Source organism: Punica granatum, chromosome 7 (genome assembly GCF_007655135.1).
Source record: "Punica granatum isolate Tunisia-2019 chromosome 7, ASM765513v2, whole genome shotgun sequence".
NCBI lineage: Eukaryota > Viridiplantae > Streptophyta > Magnoliopsida > Myrtales > Lythraceae > Punica > Punica granatum.
Genome location: NC_045133.1, coordinates 16,910,603 through 16,933,342, shown reverse-complemented (window position 1 = coordinate 16,933,342; position 22,740 = coordinate 16,910,603). Strand labels below are relative to the sequence as shown.

The 22,740-nt window shown below is 51.5% G+C and overlaps 1 pseudogene; it reads right to left on the bottom strand.

Annotated features, from left to right (window-relative positions):
* Window positions 1–17,807: 17,807 nt before the first annotated feature.
* Window positions 17,808–21,895, bottom strand: LOC116214437 (annotated as a pseudogene).
* Between the last annotated feature and the right edge of the window lie 845 nt (window positions 21,896–22,740).

Sequence of the window (22,740 nt, the reverse complement as noted above, 5' to 3'; positions counted from 1 at the left end):
GCGGAGTCCGAAAAGCAGTAAAGAATGGACACGAAGTCCTGGACGCGGAGTCCGAAAAGCAGTAAAGATGGACACGGAGTCCTGGCACGGAGTCCGAAAAGCAGTAAAGATGGACGCGGAGTCCGAAAAGCAGTAAAAATGGACACGGAGTCCTGGACGCGGAGTCCGAAAAGCAGTAAAGATGGACACGGAGTCTGAAAAGCAGTAAAAATGGACACGAAGTCCTGGACGCGGAGTCCGAAAAGCAGTAAAGATGGACACGGAGTCCTGGACGCGGAATCCGAAAAACAGTAAAGATGGACACGGAGTCCTAGACGCGGAGTCCGAAAAACAGTAAAGATGGACACGGAGTCCTGGACGCGGAGTCCGGAAGGCAATAAAGATGGACACGGAGTCCTGGACGCGGAGTCCGAAGCAGTAAGATGGACACGAGTCCTGGACGCGGAGTCCGAAAAGCGGGTAAAGATGAATGTAGAAGCAATGACTAATGTTGGGGGACGACGCAGGGCGCCGGAGGGCGAAGGCCATGATCCGTTGGATTCGAGCTCATATTGTGCTTATGACGGTGCCGTGGCAAGCGTTGTTCGTCGCTTGTCGCAGGATTGGGCGTTGTGTGTCTCCTTGAGGGTCATCCGCTCGGATTGGGATTTCGTCTTGTCGCATAAGGCAGACATGAGTCCGTCAGGAAGAGACACCTTTCAGGATCCGAATGCTCACACCTGCACACAAGGAATTGCGGCTAACGGTCGTTGTCAGTCACGCAATACCGCTGGAATTACGATGTGCAAAGGAAATCTATGTAGCGATGCTTCGGGGATTTGGACACAGTGGCCATTTGAGGGGCGGCCGTGTCCCCGAATGTGACATGTACTTGACTAAAAGAAAGGCTTTTTTTTTTTTTTACAAGGAGGGCATGGCCCGCAGAGTTTTGAGTAAAGGTAAAGGGAGGGATCTTTAGGATCCTCCAAATTAAGGATACGACGATTCGACCCCATTTCGAGGCATGTCTCGAGCCTGGAGAGTCGAAGAGAGTTTGCTTGCGTCGAGGACTGCCGAACCACTACTAGCTGTAGCTTCACGCGAAGTGCCGCTGTTCTTTCGTGGTCAAGCCGACAATTGCCCCTAATTTTTGCCTAGGCCGTAAGATGAGTAACGACCTAGCGGGGTATTTTATTTGACTTTTCTCACATGAGTGCTCACCTTTTGCTACGATCGCCCCTGTCCGGGTCTGATCGCACCTCTCGGTTCCTCTAATTTTGCCTAGACCGCCCTTTGCGGGTTTTGCCTAGCGAGAGAAATTGATTTGCGCTCTCCTTTTGCCACGACTCCCCTTTGCGGGATTTTAAGTCGTGCCCCTCGTTCCCTAACTTTTGCCTAGGCCGCCTCAAGGAGGTTTTCGACCTAGCGGGAAAATTATTATTTTTCTCTCTGAAGTATCCTTAGATGAGAAGAATTGAATGGACAGGACACGTGCGTGATAAATAGAAAATGTGGTGAGGTGAAATGGCACAGAGCCCAAAGGAAGACAGAGGAAGATAAGGGCCTGGACGGTAGCCTGAAACCTCCGAGAACACAAAGAAACCGCCGGATGACAAAGAGGCCATTAAGGGTAGTACTTCTTAAGGGCATCGGCATTGACCGGGAGTGCGTTTTCGGTCCCGTCCATATCGCTTAGGATAATTGCCCCTCCGGAGAAGACTTCCCTGACGACGAAAGGTCCATCATACTTGTATGCAAACTTGCCCCGAGAGTCAGGTGTGATGTGCAAGACCTTTCGTAGGACGAGATCACCGGGGCGGAATTCGCGGTGGCGAACCCTTGCATTGAACGCTCGAGCCATTCTTTGTTGGTAGCATTGACCGTGGCAGAGCGCTGTTAGCCGTTTCTCGTCAATGAGATTGAGCTGTTCGTAGCGCTGCTTCGCCCATTCTGCTTCTTCGAGCTTGGACTCGGCGAGGACCCTCATGGAGGGAATCTCCACTTCGATTGGGAGGATTGCTTCCATGCCGTAGACTAGGGAGTACGGAGTTGCCCCGGTTGAAGTGCGGATGGACGTTCGATATGCCAAGAGCGCAAAAGGGAGCATCTCGTGCCAATCCTTATAGGTCACCGTCATTTTCTCGATGATCCTCTTGATGTTTTGTTCGCAGCCTCCACCGCACCGTTCATTTGGGGACGGTATGGTGTGGAATTGCGGTGGTGTATTTTGAATCGCTCACAAAGCTCATCGATGATCCTGTTGTTCAGGTTCTTAGCATTGTCGGTGATGATTGTTTCGGGGACTCCATATCGGGCGATGATGTCGCGCTTAAGGAAACGTGCCACGGCATTTGCGGTGACCGAAGCGAGCGTTATGGCCTCGATCCACTTGGTGAAGTAGTCAATTGCCACCAAAATGAACATGTGTCCATTGGATGCTTTGGGATTGATAGGGCCGATCACGTCAATGCCCCACATTGAAAAGGGCCACGGGGCCGCCATCGGGCGTAGCTCATTGGGGGGTGCTTTGATCTGATCGGCATAGACCTGGCACAAGTGGCAGTGTCTGATAGACCTGGCACAAGTGGCAGTGTCTGACGTGTTTGGCGCAGTCGGCCTCCATGGTGGACCAAAGTAACCTAGGCGCATGAGTTTCGTGAGCATGAGACCGCTCATATGGGTCCACAACTCCCTCATGTATCTCTCCCATGAGGCGTTGTGCCTCGTTTTCGTCAACACACCGGAGTAGCGTGGCGTCGAAGGACGGCGGTAGAGAGTCTCTCCGCTCAAGAAGTAATGCGCTGTGAGTCGCCTAAGTGTTTTCCGGTCCCGACGGTGGGCAAATGTCGGGTATTGGCCAGTTTGCAGAAAATGTTTGATGTCTTCGTACCATGGCTGTTCATCGGTCGCGCCTCGATTGTGTCGCAGTAAGCCGGGCCTTTGGCAATCTCGATCTCAAGTGGCTCGATGAGGTTTTCTTTTGTGATGCTCACCATTGATGCCGGTGTCGCAAGTGCATCTGCAAACTGATTCTTGATACGTGGCGTGTAGGTGAACGAGATTTTTCTCGAAGTTCTCCGCTAACATCCTCGAGATACTCGTGTATGGTACTAACTTTGCGTCTTTCGTCTTCCATTGCCCTAACGTTTGGAAGATTGTGAGCATTGAATCTCCGAACACTTCTAGCTCCTTCACCTTGAAATAATCGCTGCTTGCAAGCCAAGGATGCATGCCTCGTATTCGGCCACATTATTGGTGCAGAGAAAATTAACTTTTGCTGCATCGGTAATAACGTCCGTCCGGGGATATCAGCACTGCGCCGATACCAGACCGGTGGAATTCACCGCGCCGTCGAAATACATCTTCCACGCGTTCCCACCCTCCTCTCATCTACTCGGAGGATCCCTTCGTCTGGAAGTCGGAGTTGATCGGCGTGTCATCCTCGATGGGAAATTCCGCCAAATGGTCTGCAATTGCTTGCCCCTTGACTGATGTGCGGGGCACATACTCGATGTCGTACTCCGTCAGTTGACAGCGCCACTTTGCAATGTTCCTCATGGAGGATGGGCTACCAAGTAGATATTTCAGGGGATCCGCTTTCGACAGCAAGCGGATAGTGTGATAGAGGGTGTACTGTCGAAGTCTCTGCATGACCCACACCAGTGCGCAACACATCTTCTCAATCTCCGGGTAATTGGATTCCCCTTCAGTAACTTCTTGCTCAGATAGTAGATGGCATGTTCTGCGCGTGTGTACTCATCTTCTTGTCCCAGCATGCACCCCAATGATTGCCGGCGCACCGTCAGGTAAAGAATGAGAGGTCGACCTGGCGTGGGCGGGACCAACACCGGCGACTGAACTAAGTATGTCTTAATATCGTCAAAGGCCTTCTGACAATCGTCGTCCCATTCAATTGCTGCATTTTTACGAAGCAGCCGGAAGAGGGGTTGACACTTATCTGATAAGTTCGCGATGAAACGCGCGATATAGTTCAGTCGTCCTAAGAAGCTCCGTACCTCGCGCACTGTTGATGGCGGAGGTAACTCCCTAATCGTTTTCACCTTGTCAGGATCGACCTCGATGCCTCGTTCGCTGACCACAAATCCTAGCAGTTTTCCGGATTTCGCGCCGAATGTGCACTTGGCCGGGTTGAGCCTAAGCTTGTACTTCTTGAGACGTTCGAAGAGACGCCTCAAATTGACGAGGTGATCCTCTCCCTCCTGGACTTTGCGATCATGTCGTCGACGTAGACCTCGATCTCCTTATGCATCATGTCGTGGAAGAGCGTAACCATTGCCCGTTGGTAGGTTGCCCGGCATTTTTGAGCCCGAAGGGCATGACCTTGTAGCAAAACGTGCCCCACATCGTGATGAAAGTCGTTTTGATCTTGTCGTCTTCAGCCATCCGGATTTGGTTATACCCCGAAAAGCCATCCATGAAGGAGAACTGATTGTGGCGCGCGCGGTGTTGTCGACCAAGACGTCGATGTGAGGCAGAGGAAGTTGTCTTTAGGACTAGCCTTGTTGAGGTCCCGATAGTCGACGCAAACCCTGACCCTTCCATCCTTTTTCTCCACGGGCACGATGTTTGCCACCCATTCAGAGTAATTGCAGATTTCTAGGAATCCCGCATTTATCTGCTTGACGACCTCCTCCTTGATGCGGAGGAGAAGGCCGGCTCGCTGCCGCCGTAGGTGTTGCCGTTTGGGCGGGAAGTTCTCTGTATCGAGTGGGAGAGAGTGCTTGACTATCGACGGATCTAAGCCCGGCATGTCGGCGTAGGACCAGGCAAAGACCTCTTGGTACTCCTTCAAGAAATCGATCATCCGAGCTCGTTGTGTTGGATCGAGGCCCGTCCCGATCTTTAGCGTGCGAGGTTCCTCTTCAGTGCCTATGTTGATTTCTTCTGTTGGCTCAATTGAGGTGAGTTGACGTTTCTCGAGGCGGTGCAAACTCTCCTCTATCTCAGGCACTCGACCGTCCTCGTCGAGCCCTTCCCCGAAGTATATGGGTTGGGGCTCTTCGAGGAGTTCTTCGGATGGGTTCGAATCGACGCGTCGAAGATTTGGATTCGAGTGGAGCCTGGAAATTTAAACGAGTCGTCTTAGAAATATTTGCTAAAGTGCTGCGAATGAGTAAGAGAGAAGGAAACGAAGGAGACACGAGAATTCAAAAATGCATGTAGGGATTTCATTGAAGGTGGGAACATTGATGCCATAACAAAAACCCCTCTTCCGTCGTGTGGCTTATGACTTTGCCGACACGCGGGAAACATCGTCTACAAAGATAGCCTTACACATCGGCGATTACAGCCGAGTAGCGCGGGACTGAGGTCCAGTGTTGAGCTCCTCATTCTCCTGCGCGAGGCGGATGTAGACCCCTGAAGGAGTCTCTTCGGTGACGGCGTATATGCCTGGTAGATCGACAAGCGCGTCGTCTAAATCCGAGGAGGGGCCGTCAAGAGTACCTCCGACGATGTGCTGTGATCCTGAAAAGAACGTGGGAGAGTGGCGGAACTGGGGTGCCCCTGTTGATCTTCCCGTAGTACGCTGCGAGACGGTGGAGGCGCTTGCCTCTACGGCGGTCAATAATCTCGTGGCAGGAAGGGCGAAAACCGAGTCCCCTCCTGTTCTTGTACTCTTCGATCTCGATGGGCGGTTGATCCCTTGCCAACGTGCTCCGAGTCGGAACCCGGAATGTAATTATGGCGTAGCAAGATCTTCCCCACCATGCGGTCGGCGCGGGACGGACGGCCTTTCCGTAGTCTCGGATGACGGAGATGGTGTCGAACGAATGGAAGGGGAGGTTTTGATCGTCCCCAATAAGATATAGGGGACAGCCGTCTCCTTATAAATCGCATAGTCCTCCTCACCTTGACCGTGATGAGTCGCTCTTCACGATGAACTTAAGCTTTTGGTGCAGGTGGAGGGGACTGCGCCGTAAAAATGGAATCCATGGCCCTCCCGAGCAGCAAGCTGAAGGCATTGGGGATGTCGAGCACCTGAAAAGTGACATTGAATGAACATGGACCTACCTCGATCAGAAGGTCGATCTCTCCGTTCACCTCTCTCCGCGAGCCATCGAAGGCTCGAACCGCTGTCTTGCTTGGACGAATACGATTCAATCCACATCATCTGCTTCAGGGTGGAAACAGGGCATACATTGAGAGCCGAACCATTGTCGATCATGACCCGGCCTCCTACCACGAAGTTATTGCACTTACAGACGATGTTGCAACGCCCGCGAGTGTGCGTACCCTTCGGAGGGAAGCTCGTCATCCGAGAATGAAATATGTTGGAGAATATCGAACCAACGGTTTCTTCAATGAGATCTGGAGCCGTCTCCTGGGGACCTGTGCCGCCGTCAGGACCTTCAGGAGCGCTTCACGATGTGGCTCCGAACTTAAGAGAAGGGCGAGTAGTGAAATGTAGGCCGGAGACTTGCCCATTTGTTCAACAACCTGTATCACTCGCTTGCCTTGATGATCTTCATAAAAGCCTCGGCTTCCTCTTCGGTCACCTTCTTTTGTGGGATCGGCGTAGCTACGGGGCGATCCCTAATGTCGCAGCAGGCGCCTTTCCTTTGTTCGCGACCTCCGGGTTTTCATACACTCGTCCCGAGCGGTCACGCCCATGACGCTGAATTGACGCTCGAGTTCCCGACACTCCCTTCGTAGGTCCACGGAACCTTGCTATCTTGATATGGCTCTCGTGCGGGGACATCTATCACGAATGGGGGGGCGTGGCATCAAACCCCGCGTACCCTATACCGGTTTCCGCAGGCACATATTCGATTACGAACGGGGCGGATGGCTCCTGCCCGGTCTCGTACTCCCCTATGGCGCAAACACTGATCAGTTAATGCTGGGTCCCGAGCTTGACCAGTGATCGGGAAAGGGATTAACTTGCACGTTCGGAGGGTTGACGGCGTGAACGTGAGTTGTTTGCCCATCAATCAATAGCTTGGATCTTTCTCCCGCAGCTTCCAACAATCGTCGGTGGGTGTGACCGGGGTGCGCCCTGATGGTACTCGCAGTGCCGACTCTGATCCTGAATGTTGGGGTCGAAATCGGGGGGTAGGCGCTACTGATTTAATCTATTCTGCGAGGAGTTGCCGGTATATGGGGAGAGCGGGGCGGAAGGGGTGGTGTGTGAATTGTCTGCGCGCGGCGCAGTGCTTTGTTGGTCCTGCGGGGGCCGGAGCGTTTGCACCGGCTGAGGAGTTTCTCGAAGCGGAGGCCTGCTTTGTTGGATCGGAGGGGGAATAGGGACGTAATTGTGGGGCCGGCAACGGAAAGGAGGCCGGCGGGGCGGAATAATATACTTGTTGCGCGGGGGAGTTTGCTGCTGATAATGCACCGGAGGTGGGGCATACGCCTGAGTGGTCAGTGGTGCGGGCGTGTAATGTGTAATTGATGGAATACTGTTGGGGGGCTTGGCGCCCTGAGTTAACAGCATTGACGGACGCGTCTTTTCCTCTCCTGTTTCCCGCGGAGGGTGTCCCAAGTAGCAACCTTCTTCGAGGACTCTCCCTCTTTCTTCTCGGCGGTCCTTCTATCTTGCCGAGCTTAACGCCGATATCAAGCCTCTCCCGGCGTCGATAGGTGGAGAACGAAGACGTGTGAGCCAACAGGTGCAAGTAGTAGGCCCCTCTGAGGGTAGAGTGGAATAATTGGATCTGCTGCGCCTCACTGATCGGGGGGAACATGTTTCGCCGCTCTAGCCCTCCACTTTACTGCGTAGGCCTCGAATCCCTGATCCTCGGCCATCTCCATTGTACTGAGCTCCAACAGGGTCGGGGGCGTTTCTGCACAGTACTTGTACTGGTCGATGAATTTGCCCGAAAGGTCCGTCCATGTAGGGATATCCGCGGCTTTCATGACGTGTACCAATCAAGAGCCGCTCCCGCAAACTGTCTGGGACGTGTGGCTGACGAACTCTTCGTAGTCCCAGTACTGCAGCATCTTTCCCCTGTAGTGACGGAGATGGTGACGGGGGTCGAGGTAGTGCCATGGTACCTTTGGAATTCAGGCACCTTAATCTTCGGGGGTAGCCGCATACCCGGAAAAAGACTCCCAATCGCAATCGCCGGCATCGAGGCGAGGACCACATGATTGTAAGGCTTTGATGTTCTCTTCCATCTTCTTCATCTCTGCTCCTGCTCAGTCCCATTTCGGAGAAAGTTTGTCGGTGGAGCTATGGGGACAGCCTGGGTTGGCGTGCCCGGTTCAGGGATGGGAATGTTTAGGGGAGGTAGAGTGGGTAGAAAAGCTGATGTGGGGTTGTGGAGCTTGGAATGGATAGGCTCGGCTGTGTGAGCGGAGCGTGGGGCTCTGTGCCGGGAAGACCATCGGCGGAGGAGTCGCGTAAACCAGTATGGACATCGTCGGCGGCAGGGGTACTAGTAGTCGGGTCAGCGGTCGAGGTGGAAGAGGAATGGCTGCCGGGAGAGTCACGATGGCGGAGGGACGTTAGCGGGAGGCCCGCCGGCCGGGAGTGGAGTGTGTGTATCGCAGGCGCTTCAATCCTTCCGGAGCATGGGTCGGCGGGACCCAAGGGTTTGGGTCGACTGTGGCCGTACCCCGGAGGCGGAGTAGAGTTCGAGGAGGTTGGTTTGGAGCTCTGAGTAGGGCCATGAGCTCGGCCATGTCGGCAGCCATCTGATTGACCGTGCCCTTAATGTGGAGATATCGCCTTCCAGTGCGACGATGCGGGCCGCACCCTCTGTAGAGGTGGACGGTGCTTGGGCTTTCGATGTTGGGACTGGTGGGGGATTTCTCCGAGTGTACGGGGGTGCGCCTGCAGGAGTTAGTGGTGGCAGTGCTTGAGTCATGGACGGTTGATAATAAACCGGCGTCGGTGGAGTGTTCTCCTCGGAGCTAGCAAGCTGATTGTTCTGTGCCATCTTCGATTGCAGACGAGTGAGATAACGGTGTGGCGCCAGTTATGGTTACCTGTATTAAAAAGTGTGTAAATCTACGCAAACGAGTTACGTTCTAAAAATAAAAACGTGTGACATAATAAATAAGGGGATGACGTGCATGAGATGCATGGATTTGAAAATTAATGTTGTCACTCGCATTGATTCAAAAGGTTCTAAGATACATGCAATTAAAAACAAGCCCTAAATCGTCTTCCACCGCCCTCAGGGTGCGAGTGATGTTGCCGTGGAGAGCAACGATTCAAGTGAGGGCCTGGTGGAGGCATCTATCCTAAGGGGTGCGTGGACCTCCACGGGCTCTCTTCCTGAAACCTCTCTAAGGCGACATTCGCTCGTGCCAGCTCCTGTTCGCGCCTCTGCAGCTCGGCGCGGGCCTGGGCGAGCTCTCTCTGTAATTGTCGTTGATCCACAAGCTGCTCGTCTTTCTCTGCGACTTCCCGACGAAGGTGATCTCTCTCGGCCCTGAGGTTAGCAAGCTCTGCTTGAATGGCCACGTTCGGGGTGAAAGACGCTCTCGTTGGTTCGTTATCTTCAGCTCGTGGAGAGTCGACGAGATCCTCGTGTGCTGTAGGACCCCACCGATAGAAACGGAGGACATATTCCTCGGTAGCCTGGAAATCCTGTTCTTCAAGGGTTGGATGCTGGGGGGGAAATACGGACGCTCGATGACCACGGTTCGCCACGCGTCCAAAACCCGTTCGATGTTCTTGGCGATCCACGGATGTCTGATCCTCCCGCCAAGTGTGTTCGAATTTTAGCCCGTGCCGTGTCCCGGGGACTGTCTGCAGGCTGCCAAACTGCCTCATCACTCGTGCCGGAAAATATGTGGTGGACCCCGCATGACTCACGAGTGGTACTCCGTTAAAATCAGGGCACCTAAGGGCTACGGGTCCGGGTGGCATCCACGCGGCTCGCCACTTAAAGCCCCTAGGTGGTATTTCGCGAAAAATCTTGATCCACTCGGAACCTTGCGTTCTTCCACGCGCACGAGGGACAGCAATCGAGAAATGATCGACTCAGAACCATTAAATACATAACCGGTCGCACTAGATCGAAGGGGTTTGCGTGGCTTTGAAAAAATTTGTAAGAGGATGGGGGATCCTCTTATTCTTCGGTCGCGTGTTCTCAAAACACGGTCGAGGGACCGAACGGTCTCCGCCACAAGGGCTACCTCGTACCGCGCCCCGCACCACTTGGAGGACAACACGGCCAAGGCCGCATCGATGATGAGACTATGCGAGCGAGGGAATAAGAGGGTCCCAAAGATTAGGATAGAAACAGCATGACACAAATCCTTTCGAAGAAAATCCCCCTGGACCCTATGCGCTCGGGACTCAATAAAAAGGAGGAGTTTCTCGATTGCAATCTCCGTGCTGCCGGAGTATGCGAGTTCAGCATTCAAACGGGTCGTAGGAACCCGAGTAGGCGTGAGACTAGGGTTGGTCGGTGGGTGGTGTGGAAGTTGGGTTCTACAATGCCGTGGACAACTGCAGTCCGACCGATGAGTGTCCGGTACTCCTCGATGGTGGCGTGAGCTCGATACCCTGTATATCGAAGACGGCAGGACTTGGGTTCCAGAATGCGATGGCGGCCTCGAGGAAATTCCAATCTACACGTCGAGTGAGTAGCCAAAAAGGGAACATCTCCTACGAACGCAGCGATATAGTGGCGGTCAACCGGGGTAGCGCCCTGTCTCCATGCGGGCAATCTCTCGAGTGGCGGTGTGACTCTATCGAGGCGCGGACAGGAGAATGAATGCGCCATCCCTTACCAAGATGAAAGGAAGATCGACTTAAGACTCATCAATGGGATGACATCCTAATTTTGAAAATTTACATGATGCATGCTTGCGAAAATGTAAATGCCCACGGCTAATTCATGATACAAGGAACATGTACATCGCTCTTGAAACAGAAAAAGATTCAAATTGGCACGCAGGCCGACTCGATGGACTGTTGTCGGAGTCGAGTTGGAGGACGGCATGGAAGCATAGTACGATGCATGGTTTCGGTACTACAGGGACCGTGCTACGTAAGGACGGGGGCTCCCGACTCAAGGGTGTCAATTCCTTGAATCGAGCAGGGATCTTTGGGGGCCTAATCGACGGTCCAACCGTGCGACGTACCCTTACTCGGAACCCCTATTTAACCTATGCTCCTATTACCGGTCGTGGGACGCGACCCATAGGTACCTAGAAGCTAGTATAATATGCAATGCATGTGCGGGAAATAAAAGTGTTAAGTAGATAAGCGGGAATGCGGAAAGCTTTAATAACAGCAAACAAAGCAAGCGGGGAACGACCCGAACCCTCTAAGGTTCCCAGTGGAGTCGCCAAGCTGTGCGCGCTCGAATTTCATCTCGTCGGGGCACGCGTGCGCGCGCCTATGCAACGCGGCTTGGGAGTGTCCACCTTCCCGGGACGCGCGACGGACGCACGTGAGAAGGAGTCGCCACTTGCCATTTTACGACCCGAAGGTCGAGGGCCGGCAAGTTACCCGGGTCTAGGGGTACGGGGTACACCTAATTGCTAAGGCATATGGTCTGCGAACCTGAGGTTCCGAATTCGGGGTTCTGTTACATGCGAGCCTATATCTCGCATGCCCTATCGGTACTCTAGCTTGTCTAGACTTGCCATTTTAATTTAATTACCGCTTAATTAAGTTCCGCTCAATCTTACGCGTTTTGACATCGTAAATTCGAAGGAACATTCCGACCGTCCACTCTCCGACCGGGATTCTTACATGAATAAATGTACAACATAAATCCTTACATTGTCCTCTCAAATAGTAAAATACAAATTACGACAACTGAATCCCGGTCGAATCGCGTTCGGTTATTATTCCACTCGTACTCACCGTGTGGTTTGAAAAGACCGAAATTGAAATTAAGATGCGCGCTCAGTGTTAGGGGAATTGGACCCCGTGATCTACGATTGGGGCGTTGGACCCCCTATGAATCGTGCCCTAAAGGATCGGGCTCGATCCGCTTAACAAACAAGTGCAAGAATGTTAACAAGCGGATATAAATAAAACAAACAATGGGGTTTTGTTATTGTCGAATTTACGTAAATTAACCAATTATTAACCGGGGTATCTTGGCATACAAATCCTACCCTAAACAAACAAAGTGGGTGCAAGGTGCGAATCGATCAAGGATCGCATCGGGAAGATATTTCGCATTTGGCATTATTTTCCGAGGACTTGACGTACGTGACGTCTGTTGTCAAGTCTTGTGTTGGTGGGTTGCTTTTTAGAATTGTTCTATGTTGTGACACTATGGTTATTACAAGTTATTACCGAACATTGATTCCACCCGTAAATCCTAGAACCTAGTGCCTATCCCCTATTGCCCGCTTTCGTCTTAACCAAGTACACAATTAGTCCGGTATTTGTATTTTGAGCCCATCCACCAAACTAACTACCCGAGACTACGCTAGAATAACGAAAAACTCATCGGTCGGATAGAGCGGGCTATGCAGATGAACCTGCGCCTAGATAGGTAGCCCATCCCTACCCTGATACCATAATGTTTCTCTTATCCTAACCCTAGGGGGGTCGCTAAGTTGCAAATAGACGATTTTGCCCTTGAGGTAAAATTATTTTCGGGAAAGTGAGATTACGCGTGCGGGCCACCTCGGCCTGTGACCGGCGCTAACCGATTCCCTAGACCTTCCAGGGTTGTCAAGAACCCTAAAAGAGCCAAAAGATCGGTTAATCTATCCGGAAGTGATCTAAGAAAAACTTCCACGTCCCGACCTGAGTTTCCTGAAATCAGGTGAGGCCTCGAGTCGAGACGCGCAAGTCCTTCCTAGATATCCATGTCACATCGAACCACGTGTCTCGAGTTTTATAAAATTTGCAAGTTTTGAAAAGGGCACTAACGCATGTTTGCAACCTATCGACGCGTGTTACCGGTTTATTACCAATTTGTACAAAATCATTAGGGCCAAGTGAATTAATTAATCGCATGAACGTCCAATTACCCCGTTAGTGAAATTATTGATTAAACTAATTAATGTTTTGCCAAATGCTCTAAATATTCGGGTTTCAGACCGTCGAGCCGATCATTGATGGACCGTCCGATGCGAATCCTAATTCCCGACCACCTTAGGATTTAAAAATTAATCTTAGGTCGAGTTTGCATGATTAATCCGATTCATGTGAGGTTTCGATTAAAACGAGAATAAAGTATTTTAGCACGGATCATGAATACATTATCACGTCAAGCACAACGAACATGCAAATTTACACAATCGGTGCCGCCATGGTCATGATGAACACATACAAGCACACGCAAACATATGTTGAATTGATAAAACGACACCGACTCATGCGAGTAAAAATCATGCAAAGAGCACGCATCATCACGTTGTATGCAAAATAATTACAAGGATAAATATTTAAACGGGGCACACACTTGTCGATCGGGGATCCAAGTAAGTAGGGGTTGGATATCTTAAAAATGTCCAGGGACTGATTTGAATAATTTTAAAAAGAACAGGGACTGATTTAAAATTCGGATAAAGTTTCGGGGACTGATTTGAAATTCTGAAAAATTGGGGAGTGTAAGAATTACTGAAAATCTCCCAGGACTCCTTTGGAATGAATCTGAAAATCCGGGCTGATCTGTAAATAAAAATGCCCCAAGGACTGAATGAAACGACACGAAAAGTTCCGGAACGGATTTTTTTAGAAAATTCTGAAATTTCGAGACTGATCTGGAAGTATCAAAATGACCGGGACTTGAACCGAAATTTCAAAATTTAGGGCTGATCTGAAAAAGGCGAAAATGACCCCGGGACTAAATTGAAACAACTTGAAAAGTTCCTTGGAGTGCTTGAAAAATTCGAAAATTCCAGGACTGAATGGGAAATGGTACAAATGACTGGGACTTGGCTGAAAGGAATTTTAAAATTTGGGACAGATCTAGAAAAACAAAAATGCGTCCTCTGGACTGAAATGAGACAAAATGAAAAGTTCGTAAAATCGAGTTCGCAACAAATCCGATCACCCGCACAGCCCAATAACATTCATTTTCATCATATTCATCCAAGTAAGCATTAATATTCAGAAATAGAGCCCTAATCATGCCACTAAGTCAAGGATTTACCTAATTCGGGAAGTTGAGTGGTGGTTCTGTAAAATAAAAAAAAAAAAAAAGCCAGACGGATTGGGCTGCTGGGCAAGACTGGGCCGGAATGGGCCGAACTGGGCTATTGGATCGAGCGGGCTTTTCGCTGTGCCGAATGGGCTGCTACTAGACTGGGCCGATGAGGGGGCGACTGGGCCGGGCTGGACCTCTGCTGAACTGCTGGGCTGAGCTGCTGGAGGACGGGGCTGGGCCACCGCACGCCGTTCTGGCCGTTCACGGGCGTTGTCTGTGCAATCGAAAAAGAATCGACCCGATTAGTCAAACCGAGCACAGAGGGAAGAAGGGAGGTCCGAGGGATTGTCCGGATCGGGCGAGTTGTGGGCGTCGGGAGGAAACGAGTCGATGCGGAGGAGGAAGAGAGAGTCGGGAGTTCGGCGAGGGAGTTGGGGATTGGCCGCGCGAGGTACGAGCTCCGAATTTTTTGAGGGAATTCGTGAGCTGAGAGGAGAAGAGAGAGCCGGAGCTGAGGGAGTTTCGGGCGAGCTGAAGGAAAATGAAAAATCGATCGAGCTGGGCTGTGGGAATTTTTTCCCGGGAGAATCGATGAGCGCCCGGAATTTTTCTTTCGTCCGTCCCCCGTTTTTTCGTGTGAGCTTCCGGTTTGTTCCGGAATCGAGAGAGAGAGAGAGAGAGAGAGAAGAGAGAGAGAGAGAGAGAGAGAAATCGCGTGCACGAAATCCATTCGCGTGTTCGAGAAGTCGCGTGCGCAAAGAGTTGGCGTGTGCGAGGAGTCGGCAGGCTCGGGTTCCATCGGCTCGGTTCCGTCCTGGCAGGGAAGGAGAAGAAGAGGAAAAAGAAAAAAGAAATGAAGAAAAGAGGAAGAAGAAGAACAGAAAAATGAATGGGAGGGAGCAGCGGTCAGAAGTCACTGACTTCTGACCGTTGCTTTTTTTTTTTTTTTTCGAATTTCAAAATCGACGCGCGTACAAATTTAAAATCTCGTCTTCTTGATCGGACGTCGGAACAATAATTCGAGACCGCCATTACGCTCCGAAAAATTTGATGATCGATATTATGCAAAAAAAAAAAATTATTTTCAATCTCGAATTTTGTCCCGAATTTGAAAATTGACGTCGATGTACGCGAAATTCAAAAAACGTCCCCAAATAGTATTATTTTTTGAAAAATTATAAATTGGTGTTAAATCAAGAAAATATCATTTTCAAAAAGTCGTGAATACTCAAGTATTTAATTGGAAATACATCCCTCACGGGTGGCAAAAACGACGATTCTGCCCCTCTGAAGCCGGTGGACCAAAATTGGGTGCTGACAGCTTGCCCCTCTTTGGTTGCGTGCTCGGATAGAGGATGCAGCCAAAGATAATGAGAAGCACCCGTTCGGTCTTGACCACCTAGCCATTCTCTCAGAAGCAACGGACCTGTTTGTGGGAGGAAAAGACAAAGGAGTCATGGCAAGCAAATGCAGGGCTAAAGTTCGTAAAGCAATAAATGGAATACGAAGTCCTAAAAGCGATAAAGGTTGACACGAAGTCCGAAAGAAATAAAAGTGAACAAGAATTTTAAAAAGCAGTAAAGGTGGACACGAAGTCTTGGACGCGGAGTCCGAAAAGCAGTAAAGATGGACACGGAGCCCTGGACGCGGAGTCCGAAATGCGGTAAAGATGGACACGGAGTCCTGGACGCGGAGTCCGAAAAGCAGTAAAGGCGGACACGGAGTCCGAAAAGCTGTAAAGATGGACACGGAGTCCTGGACGCGGAGTCCGAAGAGCTATAAAGATGGACGCAGAGTCCTGGACGCAGAGTCCGAAAAACAGTAAAGATGGACACGGAGTCCCGAAAAACAATAAAGATGGACACGGAGTCCTGGACGCGGAGTCCGAAAGCAGTAAAGATGGACACGGAGTCCTGGACGCGGAGTCCGAAAAGCAGTAAAGATGGACGCGGAGTCCGAAAAGCAGTAAAAATGGACACGGAGTCCTGGACGCGGAGTCCGAAAAGCAGTAAAGATGGACACGGAGTCTTGGACCCGGAGTCCGAAAAGCAGTAAAGATGGACACGGAGTCCGAAAAGCAGTAAAAATGGACACGAAGTCCTGGACGCGGAGTCCGAAAAGCAGTAAAGATGGACACGGAGTCCGAAAAGCAGTAAAAATGGACACGAAGTCTTGGACGCGGAGTCCGAAAAGCAGTAAAGATGGACACGGAGTCCTGGACGCGGAGTCCGAAAAGCAGTAAAGATGGACACGGAGTCCGAAAAGCAGTAAATGGACACGAAGTCCTGGACGCGGAGTCCGAAAAGCAGTAAGATGGACACGGAGTCCTGGACGCGGAGTCCGAAAAGCAGTAAAGATGGACACGGAGTCCGAAAAGCAGTAAAAATGGACACGAAGTCCTGGACGCGGAGTCCGAAAAGCAGTAAAGATGGACACGGAGTCCTGGACGCGGAGTCCGAAAAACAGTAAAGATGGACACGGAGTCCTGGATGCGGAGTCCGAAAAACTGTAAAGATGGACACGGAGTCCTGGACGCGGAGTCCGGAAGGCAATAAAGATGGACACGGAGTCCTAGACGCGGAGTCCGAAAAGCAGTAAAGATGGACACGGAGTCCTGGACGCGGAGTCCGAAAAGTGGTAAAGATGGAATGTAGAAGCAATGACTAATGTTGGGGGACGACGCAGGGCGCCGGAGGGCGAAGGCCATGATCCGTTGGATTCGAGCTCATATTGTGCTTATGACGGTGCCGTGGCAAGCGTTGTTCGTCGCTTGTCGCAGGATTGGGCGTTGTGTGTCTCCTTGAGGGTCATCCGCTCGGATTGGGATTTCGTCTTGTCGCATAAGGCAGACATGAGTCCGTCAGGAAGAGACACCTTTCAGGATCCGAATGCTCACACCTGCACACAAGGAATTGCGGCTAACGGTCGTTGTCAGTCACGCAATACCGCTGGAATTACGATGTGCAAAGGAAATCTATGTAGCGATGCTTCGGGGATTTGGACACAGTGGCCATTTGAGGGGCGGCGTGTCCCCGAATGTGACATGTACTTGACTAAAAGAAAGGCTTTTTTTTTTTTTTTTTACAAGGAGGGGCATGGCCCGCAGAGTTTTGAGTAAAGGTAAAGGGAGGGATCTTTAGGATCCTCCAAATTAAGGATACGACGATTCGACCCCATTTCGAGGCATGTCTCGAGCCTGGAGAGTCGAAGAGAGTTTGCTTGCGTCGAGGACTGCCGAACCACTACTAGCTGTAGCTTCACGCGAAGTGCCGCTGTTCTTTCGTGGTCAAGCCGACAATTGCCCCTAATTTTTGCCTAGGCCGTAAGATGAGTAACGACCTAGCGGGGTATTTTATTTGACTTTTCTCACATGAGTGCTCACCTTTTGCTACGATCGCCCCTGTCCGGGTCTGATCGCACCTCTCGGTTCCTCTAATTTTTGCCTAGACCGCCCTTTGCGGGTTTTCGGCCTAGCGAGAAATTGATTTGCGCTCTCCTTTTGCCACGACTCCCCTTTGCGGGATTTTAAGTCGTGCCCCTCGTTCCCTAACTTTTGCCTAGGCCGCCTCAAGGAGGTTTTCGACCTAGCGGGAAAATTATTATTTTTCTCTCTGAAGTATCCTTAGATGAGAAGAATTGAATGGACAGGACACGTGCGTGATAAATAGAAAATGTGGTGAGGTGAAATGGCACAGAGCCCAAAGGAAGACAGAGGAAGATAAGGGCCTGGACGGTAGCCTGAAACCTCCGAGAACACAAAGAAACCGCCGGATGACAAAGAGGCCATTAAGGGTAGTACTTCTTAAGGGCATCGGCATTGACCGGGAGTGTGTTTTCGGTCCCGTCCATATCGCTTAGGATAATTGCCCCTCCGGAGAAGACTTCCCTGACGACGAAAGGTCCATCATACTTGTATGCAAACTTGCCCCGAGAGTCAGGTGTGATGTGCAAGACCTTTCGTAGGACGAGATCACCGGGGCGGAATTCGCGGTGGCGAACCCTTGCATTGAACGCTCGAGCCATTCTTTGTTGGTAGCATTGACCGTGGCAGAGCGCTGTTAGCCGTTTCTCGTCAATGAGATTGAGCTGTTCGTAGCGCTGCTTCGCCCATTCTGCTTCTTCGAGCTTGGACTCGGCGAGGACCCTCATGGAGGGAATCTCCACTTCGATTGGGAGGATTGCTTCCATGCCGTAGACTAGGGAGTACGGAGTTGCCCCGGTTGAAGTGCGGATGGACGTTCGATATGCCAAGAGCGCAAAAGGGAGCATCTCGTGCCAATCCTTATAGGTCACCGTCATTTTCTCGATGATCCTCTTGATGTTTTTGTTCGCAGCCTCCACCGCACCGTTCATTTGGGGACGGTATGGTGTGGAATTGCGGTGGGTGTATTTTGAATCGCTCACAAAGCTCATCGATGATCCTGTTGTTCAGGTTCTTAGCATTGTCGGTGATGATTGTTTCGGGGACTCCATATCGGGCGATGATGTCGCGCTTAAGGAAACGTGCCACGGCATTTGCGGTGACCGAAGCGAGCGTTATGGCCTCGATCCACTTGGTGAAGTAGTCAATTGCCACCAAAATGAACATGTGTCCATTGGATGCTTTGGGATTGATAGGGCCGATCACGTCAATGCCCCACATTGAAAAGGGCCACGGGGCCGCCATCGGGCGTAGCTCATTGGGGGGTGCTTTGATCTGATCGGCATAGACCTGGCACAAGTGGCAGTGTCTGACGTGTTTGGCGCAGTCGGCCTCCATGGTGGACCAAAAGTAACCTAGGCGCATGAGTTTCTTGGTGAGCATGAGACCGCTCATATGGGGTCCACAACTCCCTTCATGTATCTCTCCCATGAGGCGTTGTGCCTCGTTTTCGTCAACACACCGGAGTAGCGTGGCGTCGAAGGAACGGCGGTAGAGAGTCTCTCCGCTCAGGAAGTAATGCGCTGTGAGTCGCCTAAGTGTTTTCCGGTCCCGACGGTTGGCAAATGTCGGGTATTGGCCAGTTTGCAGAAAATGTTTGATGTCTTCGTACCATGGCTGTTCATCGGTCGCCTCGATTGTGTCGCAGTAAGCCGGGCCTTTGGCAATCTCGATCTCAAGTGGCTCGATGAGGTTTTCTTTTGTGATGCTCACCATTGATGCCAGTGTCGCAAGTGCATCTGCAAACTGATTCTTGATACGTGGCGTGTAGGTGAACGAGATTTTCTCGAAGTTCTCCGCTAACTCCTCGAGATACTCGTGGTATGGTACTAACTTTGCGTCTTTCGTCTTCCATTGCCCTAACGTTTGGAAGATTGTGAGCATTGAATCTCCGAACACTTCTAGCTCCTTCACCTTGAAATCAATCGCTGCTTGCAAGCCAAGGATGCATGCCTCGTATTCGGCCACATTATTGGTGCAGAAAATTAACTTTTGCTGCAATCGGGTAATAACGTCCGTCCGGGGATATCAGCACTGCGCCGATACCAGAACCGGTGGAATTCACCGCGCCGTCGAAATACATCTTCCACGCGGTCCCATCCTCCTCCTCATCTACTCGGAGGATCCCTTCGTCTGGAAAGTCGGAGTTGATCGGCGTGTCATCCTCGATGGGAAATTCCGCCAAATGGTCTGCAATTGCTTGCCCCTTGACTGATGTGCGGGGCACATACTCGATGTCGTACTCCGTCAGTTGACAGCGCCACTTTGCAATGTTCCTCATGGAGGATGGGCTACCAAGTAGATATTTCAGGGGATCCGCTTTCGACAGCAAGCGGATAGTGTGATAGAGGGTGTACTGTCGAAGTCTCTGCATGACCCACACCAGTGCGCAGCACATCTTCTCAATCTCCGGGTAATTGGATTCCCCTTCAGTAAACTTCTTGCTCAGATAGTAGATGGCATGTTCTGCGCGTGTGGACTCATCTTCTTGTCCCAGCATGCACCCCAATGATTGCCGGCGCACCGTCAGGTAAAGAATGAGAGGTCGACCTGGCGTGGGCGGGACCAACACCGGCGACTGAACTAAGTATGTCTTAATATCGTCAAAGGCCTTCTGACAATCGTCGTCCCATTCAATTGCTGCATTTTTACGAAGCAGCCGGAAGAGGGGTTGACACTTATCTGATAAGTTCGCGATGAAACGCGCGATGTAGTTCAGTCGTCCTAAGAAGCTCCGTACCTCGCGCACTGTTGATGGCGGAGGTAACTCCCTAATCGCTTTCACCTTGTCAGGATCGACCTCGATGCCTCGTTCGCTGACCACAAATCCTAGCAGTTTTCCGGATTTCGCGCCGAATGTGCACTTGGCCGGGTTGAGCCTAAGCTTGTACTTCTTGAGACGTTCGAAGAGACGCCTCAGATTGACGAGGTGATCCTCTCCCTCCTTGGACTTTGCGATCATGTCGTCGACGTAGACCTCGATCTCCTTATGCATCATGTCGTGGAAGAGCGTAACCATTGCCCGTTGGTAGGTTGCCCCGGCATTTTTGAGCCCGAAGGGCATGACCTTGTAGCAAAACGTGCCCCACATCGTGATGAAAGTCGTTTTGATCTTGTCGTCTTCAGCCATCCGGATTTGGTTATACCCGAAAAGCCATCCATGAAGGAGAACTGATTGTGGCGCGCGGTGTTGTCGACCAAGACGTCGATGTGAGGCAGAGGGAAGTTGTCTTTAGGACTAGCCTTGTTGAGGTCCCGATAGTCGACGCAAACCCTGACCCTTCCGTCCTTTTTCTCCACGGGCACGATGTTTGCCACCCATTCAGAGTAATTGCAGACTTCTAGGAATCCCGCATTTATCTGCTTGACGACCTCCTCCTTGATGCGGAGGAGAAGGCCGGCTCGCTGCCGCCGTAGGTGTTGCCGTTTGGGCGGGAAGTTCTCTGTATCGAGTGGGAGAGAGTGCTTGACTATCGACGGATCTAAGCCCGGCATGTCGGCGTAGGACCAGGCAAAGACCTCTTGGTACTCCTTCAAGAAATCGATCATCCGAGCTCGTTGTGTTGGATCGAGGCCCGTCCCGATCTTTAGCGTGCGAGGTTCCTCTTCAGTGCCTATGTTGATTTCTTCTGTTGGCTCAACTGAGGTGAGTTGACGGTTCTCGAGGCGGTGCAAACTCTCCTCTATCTCAGGCACTCGACCGTCCTCGTCGAGCCCTTCCCCGAAGTATATGGGTTGGGGCTCTTCGAGGAGTTCTTCGGATGGGTTCGAATCGACGCGTCGAAGATTTGGATTCGAGTGGAGCCTGGAAATTTAAACGAGTCGTCTTAGAAATATTTAAAGTGCTGCGAATGAGTAAGAGAGAAGGAAACGAAGGAGACACGAGAATTCAAAAATGCATGTAGGGATTTCATTGAAGGTGGGAACATTGATGCCATAACAAAAACCCCTCTTCCGTCGTGTGGCTTATGACTTTGCCGACACGCGGGAAACATCGTCTACAAAGATAGCCTTACACATCGGCGATTACAGCCGAGTAGCGCGGGACTGAGGTCCAGTTGTTGAGCTCCTCATTCTCCTGCGCGAGGCGGATGTAGACCCCTGAAGGAGTCTCCTCGGTGACGGCGTATATGCCTGGCAGATCGACAAGCGCGTCGTCTAAATCCGAGGAGGGGCCGTCAAGAGTACCTCCGACGATGTGCTGTGATCCTGAAAAGAAGTGGGAGAGTGGCGGAACTGGGGTGCCCCTGTTGATCTTCCCGTAGTACGCTGCGAGACGGTGGAGGCGCTTGCCTCTACGGGCTTCAATAATCTCGTGGCAGGAAGGGCGAAAACCGAGTCCCCTCCTGTTCTTGTACTCTTCGATCTCGATTGGGCGGTTGATCCCTTGCCCACGTGCTCCGAGTCCGGAACCCGGAATGTAATTATGGCGCAGCAAGATCTTCCCCACCATGCGGTCGGCGCGGGACGGACCGGCCTTTCCGTAGTCTCGGATGACGGAGATGGTGTCGAACGAATGGAAGGGGAGGTTCTGATCGTCCCCAATACTGATATAGGGGACAGCCGTCTCCTTATAAATCGCATAGTCCTCCTCACCTTTGACCGTGATGAGTCGCTCTTCCACGATGAACTTAAGCTTTTGGTGCAAGGTGGAGGGGACTGCGCCCGCAAAATGGATCCATGGCCTCCCGAGCAGCAAGCTGAAGGCATTGGGGATGTCGAGCACCTGAAAAGTGACATTGAATGAACATGGACCTACCTCGATCAGAAGGTCGATCTCTCCGTTCACCTCTCTCCGCGAGCCATCGAAGGCTCGAACCGCTGTCTTGCTTGGACGAATACGATTCAGATCCACATTCATCTGCTTCAGGGTGGAAACAGGGCATACATTGAGAGCCGAACCATTGTCGATCATGACCCGGCCTACCACGAAGTTATTGCACTTACAGACGATGTGCAACGCCCGCGAGTGTGCGTACCCTTCGGAGGGAAGCTCGTCATCCGAGAATGAAATATTGTTGGAGAATATCGAACCAACGGTTTCTTCAATGAGATCTGGAGCCGTCTCCTTGGGGACCTGTGCCGCCGTCAGGACCTTCAGGAGCGCTTCACGATGTGGCTCCGAACTTAAGAGAAGGGCGAGTAGTGAAATGTGGGCCGGAGACTTGCCCATTTGTTCAACAACCTTATACTCGCTTGCCTTGATGATCTTCATAAAAGCCTCGGCTTCCTCTTCGGTCACCTTCTTTTGTGGGATCGGCGTAGCTTCCGGGGCGATCCCTAATGTCGCAGCAGGCG